This window comes from Phalacrocorax aristotelis, chromosome 2 (genome assembly GCF_949628215.1).
Source record: "Phalacrocorax aristotelis chromosome 2, bGulAri2.1, whole genome shotgun sequence".
NCBI classification, from domain to species: domain Eukaryota; kingdom Metazoa; phylum Chordata; class Aves; order Suliformes; family Phalacrocoracidae; genus Phalacrocorax; species Phalacrocorax aristotelis.
Window position 1 is genome coordinate 150,074,463 of NC_134277.1, and position 14,181 is coordinate 150,088,643.

At 36.7% G+C, this 14,181-nt stretch overlaps 1 long non-coding RNA gene across 1 annotated transcript; it reads right to left on the reverse strand.

Moving 5' to 3' along the window:
- Window positions 1-1,594: 1,594 nt before the first annotated feature.
- LOC142053975 (uncharacterized) lies at window positions 1,595-13,736 on the reverse strand. The gene is made up of 3 exons (XR_012659404.1): window positions 13,627-13,736; window positions 12,111-12,205; window positions 1,595-3,171 (listed from the first exon to the last, which is right to left on the reverse strand). It is a non-coding gene; the product is annotated as an uncharacterized LOC142053975 (long non-coding RNA).
- Window positions 13,737-14,181: the final 445 nt, after the last annotated feature.

Sequence of the window (14,181 nt, forward strand, 5' to 3'; positions counted from 1 at the left end):
TAAGTAGAGCAAGAGGCCCCCATGGCTCAACCATGACCTCCTGGGTCTACTCAAATCCAAAAGGGAAGCACACCAGAAATGGAGAAGTGGAGGGCTGTCCACCGAGAACTACAAGGGCATTGTCAGAGAGTGCAGAGACGCAGTCAGAAAAGCAAAAGCCCAATTTGAATTGAAACTGGCTGTAGACATAAAAAATAACAAGAAAGTTTTCTTCAGACATGTCAACCACAAGCAGGAAAAGAAGGAAAACATAGGCTGACTGTTAAACAGAATAGGGGAGTCAGTCACCAAAGATGGTGAAAAGGCAGAGGTCCTCATCACTTTCTTCACCTCTGTCTTTACCAACACTGTAGGGTCCCAGGCTTTGGGAGTGAAATTCCCAGTTGATCCAAACATAGACTCACCATCGGTGAAGGAAGAGTTAGTGTATGAACTACTACAGGAGCTTGACCCCTACAAATCAATGGGCCCTGACCCCATCCACCTGAGGGTGTTGAGAGAGCTGGCTGACATCATCGCAAGGCTGCTCTCCACAATCTTTGAGAAGTCATGGAGAATGGGGGATGTCCCGGAGGAAGGCAAATGTTACCCCTATCTACAAGAAGGGCTCGAGGGAGGATCCCGGTAACTACAGGCCCATCAGCCTTACTTCAATCCCTGGGAAAGTTATGGAACGAATCCTCCTGGGGACCATCACAAGTCAAATGAAGCACGTGATCGGGAAAAGCCAACATGGCTTCACTAAGGGCAGATCGTGCTTGACAAACCTGGTGGCCTTCTATGACAAAGTGACTTGCCTGGTTGACATGGGGCGGGTGGTGGACATTGTCTACCTGGACTTCTCCAAGGCCTTTGATAGGGTCCCCCACAGCCTCCTCCTGGAGAAATTAATGCATTATGGCCTAGACAAGTGGTCTGTGCAGTGGGTGGGGAACTGGCTGACAGGCCGCACCCAAAGGGTGGTAGTAAATAGCTCTTTCTCAAAATGGCAACCTGTCACAAGTGTGGTCCCCCAGGGGTTGATATTGGGCCCAATGTTATTCAAAATCTTTATACGTGATCTAGATAACAGCATCAAGTGTAGCCTGATGAAGTTTGCTGATGGCACCAAGTTGAGTGGGGAAGTAGACACTCCAGAAGGGAGAGCTGCTCTGCAGGGAGATCTGGATAGGCTGGAGGAGTGGGCCAGCAAGAACCTTATGAAGTTCAACAAGGAGAAGTGTAAGTTCGTGCACCTGGGAAAACATAATCTGGGAGTGCAGCACAGACTGGGATCCACCTGGCTGGAGAGCAGCTCTGTGGAAAGGGACCTGGGTGTCCTGGTGGACAGAAAGCTCAACACGAGCGAACGGTGTGCTGCTGCGGCCAAGAAGGCCAACAGGATGCTGGGTTGCATCAAAAAGGGCATCACCAGCAGAGAGAAAGAAGTCATCATCCCGCTCTACTCAGTGCTTGTCAGGTCACCCCTGGAGTACTGTGTATAGTTCTGGTCCCCACTCTACAAAAAGGATGTGGACAGGCTGGAAGGGGTCCAGAGAAGGGCCACAAAGATGATCAAAGGACTGGGAAGCCTGCTGTATGAAGATAGGCTGGGAGAACTGGGTTTGTTCAGCCTTAAGAAAAGGAGGCTTAGAGGAGGCCTTATAGCCACGTTCCAGTATTTAAAGGGTGGCTATAGAGAAGATGGAAACTCCCTTTTTACACAGAGTCCCATGGAGAGGACAAGGGAGAATGGACACAAGTTGCTTTTGGGGAGATTCTGATTGGACATGAGAGGGAAATTTTTCAGTGAAGACAGTCAATCATTGGAATAATCTCCCCAGGGAAGTGCTTGAGTTGGCCACATTGACAGTGTCAAGAGTTTGCTGGACAGGGTGCTGGGCCACCTTGTCTATCCTGTGCTCTTCCTAGAAAGGTTGGACTAGATGATCCCTGAGGTCCCTTCCAACCTGCGATTCTGTGATTCTGTGATACTTTACCTTTCAAATGGGAAAGCACACATATATTCACACACCCCCACAAAATACACTGTGGCTTTGGGTTGTATTTTGGGGGTTTACTTTTGGCTTTTTCCTTTTTTCCCCAGCTTGATAGGAGTAGCAAAACACCATCTGGTGCTAATCTCAACTCTGACTAATAAAATAATGCAGCACCAGACAGACCTTCTATTAAAATGAATACTTCTGCAGTACAAACAGACCAATACAGAGTACTGTGACATAATGTAATGTGCATACCAGTACTCTGAATGAGGCTGTTTGTTGTTTTTCTATAAAATGAATGAAAGGCATATGTTCTTTGACCTAAAGTGAATTAGAATTTTAATAAAACCTTAGAGCCAAACTCTCCTTCTAGTGCCACCAGAATCACTCACGAGTGATTGAACAGATTACAACAGAAACAGTATCACTGTTTGGCCTTAAGGAAAGCCTTATGGTCCTATGGTTTAGTAAGATGCTGAACTGGGAAACAAGAGAATTAATTTCTAATCCTGCTTCTGCAACTGATCTCTTCTACAGTGTCCCTTCTTTACTAGTATTGTCTGAAGTGTAGATTCAATTGCTCGATTATGCAATTTTACAGTTAAAATACAGAACTCATGCTTTATAAATGTGTAATTCCATCTGTAGTTAGCATTAATTTTTCTCTCGATCATAGCAAAAACTTTCTCTAAATCTTATGTATTAAATTAATGTATTGAACAGTAATTTTACAGCAATTTTATAGCAATTTTACAGTAATAACAGTGATTTTAAGAAAAACATTACATTTGTCATTCTGAAAGACTAAAAATAATGAATTAAAAAACTCTGCCCATCAAAATCTTGAGATTAGAAAGTAACTGAACATAAGATAACTTTTTATAACTTTTAAAATATCGTGGCTTTGGTTATTTGTTTGTTTGTGTTTTATCTCTCGGTTCCTAAGCTGTCAGGGTAAAAATAGGTCATATTTTCAAAACAGTAAAGAAATGTACAACTGATGTATTTAGCAAATATTTAAAAAATTTTTCTAATGTATATTGAAAGTGAAACAATTTAAATAGGTTATTTAATGAAAAAAGTGTGCTTTGAAGAAAATACAGAGGAGAACATGATGCTGATATGAAGTCTGATGTTATGAGAGTAGGTCTGGCTTTCTCTTCTGTACTCCTCCTGGTATGTATTTGGCCTGAAAAATATTCACAACATCTTGAAAATAAGGAATAGATTTGGAAAAAGGCAAAGTACATGGTGCTTAGTCATATAGCATGCTGGAATCCAAAATCCTTATACAGGTAACGTGGTCTCTGCTAGAAAATAAAATAGGCTTTGGATCATTCTCTGAACTTGAGGGCAGGAGCTGCAGCATGGCTTGTAGTCATTTGGCTAAACTCTTACCCTGCTGCAACCAGGAATCTGTCACCCATGCTGCCTAAGAGGAAAAAGCCCTGGAGTACAAAGTTCCCCAAACTGCCTGAACATCATCTGGAAGAGCACTAGCTGATAAAGGCCAAAACCATTTCTGGAATCATGCTAGCAATTAAATAGCATGAACTATTTTGAAATGGTGTTTGAGACATGCATCCCTGTCTACTTTACTAGTGTAGCAGTAGACATTTTGTATAGCACATGCTGAGTATGGATCCAAAAGCCAGCCAGTAAACTGAGGATTGCTTAAACTAGTCAAGAGAGAACACCAAGGAAAACAGTACCATAGCTAATCAACCTCCATTATCACAGTGCCTGCCTCACTCTAAACTTCAAAGAAGCATCTTCCTGGAATGAAAAGCAAGATCTCTACACTCCTACAAGGCCATGGACCTTATTACTCCAAAGACAAAGTGTTGTAGCACATGTGGAGATAAAGAATTATGACATTTTAATTTCTTTCTTTTTCCTTTTTTTTTTTATGGGGAGGGGAGGGGTGGCAAAAATTTGTGACATCTATTCCTTAATATGGGAATACTATCACATTACCTAAAACTGCATTTTCAGTGAATAGGTACTCTACAAAAAAATTTAGGCCGGTCTATACTCATAATACTTCAGTAACATAAAGTAAACACACATCATCTGTTTTAAGTCAGACTTAACAGAACAAAGTGAGACAGTCAGACTATAAATTAGCATTTTCTGCTGGTAATAGTGCAAAGATGTTGGTTCATAGGTTCACAGTTCTGAATTTTCGCCCTATTTTTCTGTAGTATTATGTATTTATTCCTGCAGAAGAAACAGTATATTTTGGAAGAACTGAGAGCTTGTAAATAGCAGAATAAAATTATTATATTCCTATCATTGTCCTTCCATCACTTTTGGTTCATGTTGGTTCAAAACAATTTTATTTTTCTTCTTTGTATCACTGAATATGTTGCTTACTTTAAAAAAGATAGTAGCACTAAGAGGAAGAATAAATTATTTAAATGGTTGTACTTCAGTTTAAATATTTTGACCATTAGTATAAGTATTTAGATTCTTAAGTGTTGACCTAGATATTCGTTAACAAAGCTGTATGTTTTAGTTTTTCAAGAATTGGAACGATAGAAAATTATTGTTGAGAAACAGTTAAAAATCTTATACTCTAATCTCCCAATCAGATTTGATGTAGCCCTTAATGGAAAGTTATAGCCATATTCTGGCAGCTAGGAAAAGATGGACCTATGAATATTTAAATTGTAACAAGTTAGTTTTTTTCTGTATGGGCCATTTATAAACACTTGTAGGGTTACTGCAGTGGACAGGAAATGCCATCTAATTAATTATTTTTTAATTATAGAAATATATGACTAAGGGTAGCTTTCTGCTTTGCATTTAGAAGTCACACAAAGGGAAGACAATGAAAAAGGAGATGAGCAGTGCACATCAATAACATGATGTAAATTCACTTCAAAACTTATTTAATATGTTTTTCCTTGTTAAGAATTTCCCAGCTAGATTAGTAAGATTCAGCCTTTGTGAGGTAAATGACAAATTAAAAAAAAAAAAAATAAAAGATTACAAGTTCTGAGAAACTTGTGATTTATTTCCTCTTCTGGAAGAAATTACTTAATTGGGAATTTGATTTTTGCAGACACAAAACTTTCATTGAGCTTCTCAAGCGCCATACCAAGGCTGCTGATGTATTTTAGTAGGGTACCTGAAATATTTTAAATTTGACAAAGCCAAAGATCATGTCTTCTTTTGAATTTCCTTGTTTTAACTTTCTTCAAGATATTAAATATTAAAATCTTACGCAGGTCTCTACTGCTCTGAAACTTAAGGTCATTTTCTTCTTGAATCTTTTGAGGGTCGATGGCTATCCCCATTCCTACTGTTCCCTAGCCATGCATGACCTAGGCTGATTCCATCCACACTCAGTGGGAATCCATTGTGTTATTCTTCTACCCTGCCAACAGCGCTGTACTCCTGAATATACTGTAAAAGGTATTCTGCCATCTAGTACCGCCTATTCTGCCCTCTGGTAATCACTCTCCTCCCTCACTATTCACAACAAAGGCTCAGTGAGTCTCCATTCTGCTTTTAATCGCTATCCTGGTCTATTCCTTTACTCCAAATTATTTCATTTTATTCCCCTGTCAACCTTGTCATCTCTGCTTTTTATCTTGAACTACTCTGCCGAGCTGTCATGTTCACAGTTCATTTCCCTTTGACTTGGTATGGATAAAAGTTCCACCCATAGTCCAGTAGTGAGCTGGGATTACAGCATGAGGCTAGCATGTCTCTGCTAGTCTGCCATTGAAGTATACGTCCAGATGTTTTTAAAGCAGACCATAGTAATCTGCTCATGTTAAAACCACATGTATCTTCCAACAGGTCTTTGCTTTTGCTTTTTTTAATTCCTGTGAAAATCTTCAGTTCTTAGAAGTTTTTAATATTTAAAAACAGCCATCAGGACAACAGTTTTGTAAGACATTACATATCTTTTCATAAAGACTGAACTGAGTTACATGGCTTTTAAAGTTCTACTTTAAAAAAAACATCACACAAATATCTGGCATATTTTGAATGGGCTCTGGATAATGTATTTTTTAGGTAGTTGTTCTTCCATTGACAACAGCTGAAGTAGTGTACCCTGTATCTTTCAAGACATATTTCAAAGAGAATGGAACTCCAAGCAAACTTTTTTTTTTTCATTCGGGCAACAGATACACATAATAACATGTCTTGAAATTGTAGCAGTTAAAGAAATGCTGTCGGGAATGCTTTGGTTAGGAAAGGGTAATATCATCAACATGGCTACTGTAAACTCCCCTTGGACAAAAAAGGCTATATTTCCATTTGCAGTATAACATTTATGTCTTGGACATCCTGGAAAGATAGGGGTTTAAGAAAGGGAAGCGAAGAAGATGAAGAGAGGGTTACCAAAAACAGCAGTTAGAAAATACTGAAGATGTGACAGAGTATTTTAGGGCATATCCCAGTTGTCAGGTCAGTTATTTTCATCACTGTTTATGGGCACCTAGAATGGTGTTCTCAAAAGGAAACGTTAACCTAGACACAATGTCATGTTCACAAGGCTATAAGGCATTTGGATCAGAGCTAGTTCATATTTTGCCAATTCAGAGATCAGCCAGGCTGAGCTCAGCTGAGGTGCATGACCAAAGTAGTTATGACTATGAGTGATTTTGATGAATTGGCCTTATCAGACAGGCAGCTCATGGGGCTAGTTAGTTGTGTGTTTTTATTGAAAATACATTTTATCTCAGGAGATACCATTAAGCTGTTAAAACATTCTAAAATAACTAAGATATCTAAAATACAGTAATTTAGCAAGTTAATAACTCTCACTATCTTTGGGAGTCTGGCAGACAATAGTACTGTATTATATGTATGGCTTCATCCTAGAATGATCTCTCCCCATCCTGAGACACCACACTAAGTATGTTTTGCATTGATATGAAAAGAACTTGGCTTATGTGCACTGCAGCTTCCTTAGTGGTTAAATGTGAATGTCATATTCAGTTAAAAGCAAGTGAGAAATGGGATTTAAATGGTTATTTCCTTATCACATATTTAACTGATGTGAATCCTCTGGGGTTTTTTTTCCAAAAATAATTATCATCACTGTTGCTTTTTTCTCTCCAAAGCTGTTATATATCCTATGTTCTTTAATTTTCTCATTATTTCATAGGCTATTTTTCAGTAAGAAAATGTTTATGTAGCCAGGAAAGGTATTCAGTGTTATTGGAGTCGCTGGGTAAAGATCAATTTGTTGATACTAGACTTATGAAGGCCCTTAGTTATGCAACTTATCCTCTTGAATTAACCCAACGTCTGGCAGACCTGTTAAAGTTACAATTTCAGATTAAGAGAATTTACAAATTAGCACATGAAGTGGATTGGAGGTCTAGTAGCGACAGTGGTACATTTGGAGAGAAGTGATTAGGTCATTGTGCACTATACATAGGCATTCTGGTTATCTTGGGTAATTTAAGGTCATAAGAATCATACTAGTCTCCTTCCTGAGCTGTTATATTAACTCTATTGTATAGTTTTGTTTTGTTCAACAATAAACTGAAGTGTGGATTACACTAGGAGACTTTTGGTTTTAGCTATTCATGACTAACACAATGTTAAAAATCTGAAGCTTATGTCAGGATGAAATTTTCTAATTCCTAGTAATTGGATATTGTTATGCTTTTGTCTATTAAATTAAATAACTCAGTTATAGAATAGGATCTCATGGGATTGTGATCAAGTTGCTTCTTAGTCATCTTTGCAAAAAACTGTAGAGTGATTTCCTCACAATTCTTATTAGGAACTCTATAAATTAGATCACAAAATACTCTAGAGACAGTTTTCTGAAACTTTTTAAAGGTTTTCTTATCCCTTTTGTTATGTTGCCTTTGATCTCTCCTGCTCCCTCTCTACAGTGCTTTACAGTTTTTGTGTCTCAAGTAGAAAAGGACGTCACATTGTGATAGAGGGCTGGGGAACATTTTATGTTTTATATTGTGTGAATGTATGCAAACTGTAATATTCTGTCTTCTCATCAGGACTAAATTTCTGTTATACATCACATTGAATTGCAAAATTCTGGACTCAGTGACTGTGGTAGTCTCCTATGTTTCTGAATGCCTAACTGTATCCAACTCTCAAGTATTGCTCTTGTTAACACCACGTAGTTAGAAAATATTACCTTTTTCCACTGGTTAATATTGTCCCATTTTTTTTGTCCTTTTTAAAAAATTAAATCTTACCTTCATATAGAGAGATGTAGTTCTAGACCCAAGTGCATAATGATGCCTCTTTCCTAAAAAAGGTTCAGCCTCTAATTGTTGCTGTGGGATCATAGCAACTTATCACTTCTTTCCCAGATGTGTGCAGGATGGTAGCTGGACATCCAGCAGAAACAAGAGCAGAGGATTATGGAAAAGGTCCTTTGATTTCTGATCATCTCTAATTTCCTTCTACATACTATTTTCATGTGTTTTGGCCAAATAACAGAGATATAGGAACAAGATTTTTCTCAGCTAGATTCAAAGAGAAGGCTGAATTCAAAGGGTTTCCATCAAGGAAATAAAAATACTGTAGCGTAACAGATAATCTGTCAAAAATGTCTCTGATAGAAATAAGCCCTTTCCCAGGCTTTAATGTCTCCCAATCAAGCTTTAATCTGGGAATATCCTTGGATGGGAGGAAACTGATAGAATATTTAATACTCCCTTCTTAGATCCTCTAAAATCTCTTGTTTCCTTGCCAGATTAGTCCAGGTAACCAACCTTGGTTTTCCTTTTTTTTCTTCGCCTCATAGCTAGAAAGTTCCTCAGGTGTAGTGCAGCCTGTGTACATCTTATCTTACTCTGCACTTATTTGATGTATTTACCTCTCTGAATCTCAGAGGAAGAAAAAAAAATACAATCTTCCTTTAAAAAAATAAAAGTTATATAGGGACTTGAGGTTGAGCAATTCGACTTTCGCAAAAATACAGAGCAGATTTGATTATACCTTGTAACTTTTATTGTAACTTTTATATATTTGACTTACATTGAAAGTGAGAAATGAAATCATATTTTGGCAGTAAGGTACACTAAAATATACTTTTATGTTTAAATTATGTGGTTTTTTTTTTTATTAATAGTTTTCTCATTCAGAAAGTGTTATTACAAAAAACCTAGGGTTGATTTGTTTTTGTGTAGGGTTATCTCAATTATTTAGTGTGAATGGAAAGTTTTTTGTTTTTTTTTTTTATCTAGCATGCACATTTGGTGACAAAATTGATTCTGTTAATGACACTGGTAACAGCTTCAATAAGAGATCACTCTTCAGCATAAATCCGTGATGAGGAAAAAATCAAATTCTAGTAGGTCATTTACTCCCTCTCTCACCAATGAAGAAATACTGGGGGTTCTATATTCTCAAGCATTTTGTCCAATCCAATGTTGAGTTATTCAGTGATTGGCTATCCAGCATTCTGTTAGCTAGATATATTTAGATGGATTATAGTTAAGTAGTATTCCCAGGCATGGCTATATTTCTTTCATCTGTCTTTGTGTCACTATTTCCTGCTATACCTCTATGAAACACGGATCAGACTCTTACGCTCTGTTTCAACCTACTTTATACTTGTTTCATTTTTGCACAAGTTTCTCATCCTTCTGCCTTTCACTTATCAGGTAAGCAGAATAAAAGAATTGCAAGCAGTCATTTTAGCCCAGCAAGAATAGAGAGAAATCTGAATTTAATACCTCTCAATGCGACAAAAAACATAGACTAGTTTGTGTATATGGCCTTTTAAAAATCAGATATTTCAGATATTTTTGGGTGTTAACAGTTAACTTCTACACCCAGATAACTTCACAGCATTCACCTTTCTGGCTAGCCAGACTACCGAGCTTAATTCCAGTAGTATATCAGTGAATACTAATGGAGTTACACTGGCATAAAACTAGAGTTACACAGTGGTTACACAGCCCCCACAGTTATCAGTAATTTCTGAAGTTATTTAAAATTTAAGCAAGGAAAGAGGGGGGAAAAAAAGGTAAAAAGGAGAAGAGGAAAAGATGTAGTCTTCTGTTTTCCAAAATATATTTCCCTGTTTACTTATTATTATATATTAGATTTATGGAAATTATCATATTTGAATATGTTTTGAAAATATAACTTCACCAGAAATTTAATTTTGAGTAATTACTTTGACAAATGTAGCTCACAGGTTTTGTATGCGTATCTCCTTTAGTCCACCATCTGATCTGGGGAGGATTTGAGTACGTTATAATAGAATTACAGAATCACAGAATATCTCACATTGGAAAGGAGACATAACGATCATCAAACCCAACTCCCTGCTCTGCTGCCCCTCTTGAGGAAGTTGTAGGCTGCAGTAAGGTCACGCCTCAGCCTTCTCATTGACAAAAGGATTCACTGATGTCATAATTCTGGAACAAATAAGTGATTTCAGGAACATTGAAACCATGTTAGGAATCATGACACTAACTTTCACTGGGAATTATGCCTAAGTAAGAACCGCAGGCACCTGCTAAAGAATGTATGATAGAAGAAAGTGTTAACATTCATCAATGGAAGACCACAGGTAAAAAGACACATGCAGTTAAGATGCCAGAGGCACAAAGAATGTAGCAGAACAAGACTGACATTGCAAAAGGAACATAAAAAGGAAAACACCCAAAGGAGAAAAAGAAATTATAGTGGGTTTTCAAGGGACACAAATCTTTATGAAAATATCATTATGCAGAACATCAGATTTGCCACAGATTGCTTGTTAAAGTCATAAACAGAAAGGAAAGAAAGTAAAACAACAAAAAAATATCAAACAGTACTAATGAAATTATTTGGGGGAAATACACAGGAAACATTTAATATCAAAGGTGGGGGAAAAATGTATGCAATAATTTACTTTAAAAACTATTATTATCCTGTGAGGAGCAGGGAACTGGACTCAATGACCCTTAGGACAACTTGACAACTTGAGATGTCCTATGATTCTATCATACTTTTATATAATTATACTATTATGTGTATACTTACTGATTTTTCTGAAATGCTATTTTTAGTATTTCTTAATATTAAATAATAAAAAGAAACAGAAATGAGAATGACAATTTATCTAAAAGTGCTATAAAGAATACTAGGATAAAAGTTGTGAAAGAGTTCAGTTTACATGGATAACAAATTAATCACAAACCATGTTCATAAGAAAACACTGGAAATCTTGAGAAAACTCTTGGCGTGAGATAAGCAAATATGCTACTTATGTTTCAGTACAATAAAAAAAAGCACACTTGAGCTGTCAGGAACTCATGAAAGCTCAGTGGTCTGCACATTATCGTGTACATTCCAGCTCTAGTAAAACAAAGTATTAAGAAGGAAAAGAACATTTCAATGTTAAATACAGCAGGAACATGCAGCATAGATTTACATAAAATATTATTTTAAAATCCAACACTTTTTTCCACTGCTTTTAAAAGAAACAGCATAAGAGAGAGCATACAAGTAATGTGTTTAAATGTTAATTATATTTGTGACAACACTGGAAGTTATTGGAGGAAAAACACCTGAACACTGCAAACAAATAATTATTTGGTATGGCACAGAATCAAAAACTAAGTAATGGAAAGGAAATAAGAAGCAAGAATTCTTTGGTCAATAATAGCTACTATTGTACTTTACAGAATCATGATCCAGAAGGCGGGAGTAAACAGCCTATTACTGAAAATCACTGATTATCTCACAGAAGAAAAGAGCCAATAGAAAAAGCATCAGCAAGGTTAAAAACTGGGATAGAGAAAAAATGGTATGTCCATTTGGTGGTGTGTGTGTGGGTGTATGGTGGCAAAAGAAAGCAAAATGAAAACTAACCAAACAAAACAAAAATCAACAGCCTCCCCAAATAAAAATAAATATAAATAACCCAAGCAAAAAATTTTTCACCTTGGAAACAGTAAGCCAAGATACTCAGTGACAGTGAGGAGTCAGGAATTGGGTTCATACAGTGGTGGAGAAATTAAGAAATTAAGATTCAAACAGTTTCTCTCAGCATTTCACTGGCTTTGGTTTTACATTTTAGACAGTCTTAGAATCTTGAATTTCTAGTCTCCACTTAGAGTAAACAGAAGAAAAAATATGATGCTAGAAAATATAACTTCACCTAGGACTTGCTGACAGACTTACTTGCTCTGCCCACCTCCATTTTCCATTCCATCATTAATGTCGTTAATGAACTCCAGTCTCTCAGGAGCAAGATGGTATTGCCAGAACTTCAAGACCTGAAGGAAAGAAGAAAACAGACTACCATAGAGATGACCATGGAGTGACCCAAAATTTGTACATATAGTGGAGCTGTTTCATGCCTGGTAAATTCCATTAAAATCAGACCACAAGGTATGATTTGATTCTTGGTTTTGGGGGATATAATACCAAGAGATTAAAATAATCAAAGTGAGCATCACTTGGTGAACTGGCAATACCAAATGAAACAAAATTATGCTAAACAGTGTTTAGATAAAACAGGTCCAAGTGGTTTTGGAGTATTAGCACAGATACTAGTCTGAAGCTCCTTTAAGAGTACTGTATTGACCAATGGGTTAAGACAGAAAACATGACTTTAACAGAAAGGTAAGTCTTTAACAGAAGTTTTACTTTCTCTCAGTGCCATGTGCTTCATTCTCTATAAAAATGATATGAACACTGCTCTATATTGTCAAGAACAAAACTTTCCTTGTCTTAGTAAGGAAAAGGCTGTTTCCCTGAGCACTTTGCTCTCTCTGCCATATTGGAAAGGTGTCACACAGCATCTTCCATTCTGGATTCCACTGGCCTTCCTTTCCATTTCATCTTTTTGTTTTGCTTCTCACTGACAGAGCTTATTGGTTAACTGAGATACTTTCCTGATGTGTTTTTCCCTAAAAGAGTATAAGAATAATGCTCAGTTACAACATAATGGGTCACAGTTTGAAAATATTGGAAGAAGAAATCTGGATTAACCATGGACAAGAACTGTCCTTCACCATGGTTGATTACGATATTACTATGATTTGCTATATTTGGCAGTAGGATTTATACACCAAGTTGCCATTAAAATCTTATGATATGAGATCTCAGGAGTCAGCACATTACTCTTACTACTATTATAACGACAATAAGCATAAAAAGAAGACAAGGTCCTGAAGTTCAAATGAAAGCTTTTCCCAGGTATTTAAAATCTAAACTTTAAGAAACAGAAAGAAAAAAAAAAGATGCAGACTAATATTTTCTGAAAGTTTTCTTTACCACTGGATAAAGTCTCGGTATCTTAGATAGATAACCTTTTGGCTTTGATCAGGTTTTATGAAGTATGGATTAAACTACAAATTATTCTCGAAAGTACTTCTGAGTTTATATTCCTGGAGGTCCAAATTTCGATGTTAAAATTAATTCTCCACTCATTTATGTTAGGATTTTTCTACATTTCTAGAAGTATTATCCTTTGGTTTTCACTGGTCTCTTTGGAAGACAGTCAAATTTACCGAGCAAGGAGAAAAGCAGTCATTAAAGAGAAACATGACAATGAGCAATGTATTCTTTAATATGTTTTGTATATATATGAAGTAGGTATGAGGAGAAGAGAAACCAAGACAGAAAAAGCAGGCTAAGATCCTGGTTGTTCAGTTCTGTATGTGAAAATAAAATCAAAACAAAAAATCCCTACCTTGACACAGTGAATGGAATCTAGAAATCAAATGCTTGTGGACCTTTCTTCTGACCAAAAAAGAAAATATTTCTTGCTGCTAGAGACAAAGCCAATTGACAAAGCTGAAAACATTTTGAAAGAGTAAAGATCAAAGTCCAGTCACCTCAGTGTGACTCAGAGAGAGCAGCAGCAGCACAGAATCAAAACCTGATTGTGTCATGTCTCCTTCACTTGGCCTGAAGGGTTTTTGTGCCTGGAATAAATGTGTATTTGTTTAAAAACACCTCCATAGCTTTTAAAAGTCTAGGCACTCGTCTTAAATGAAGTGTCATGTATACATTCTCAATACGGATTTTCATCTAGCTAGTCAACTACAGTATGTAGCTAGTTTCAAGTATTTGCTCATGTTTGTTTGTATTTGGTTCATAGCAAAGAATAGAAAGGCAGATAGAGAGAAAGAAAGATCTTTGAAAAGGTCATGAGCTATCAAAGAAAACTAATCTTGGGCTCTGTCCTGAAAAATGTTGAGTTATTAATAGATCACAAGTGATCTGTGAAGCTTCTAAGGAAATG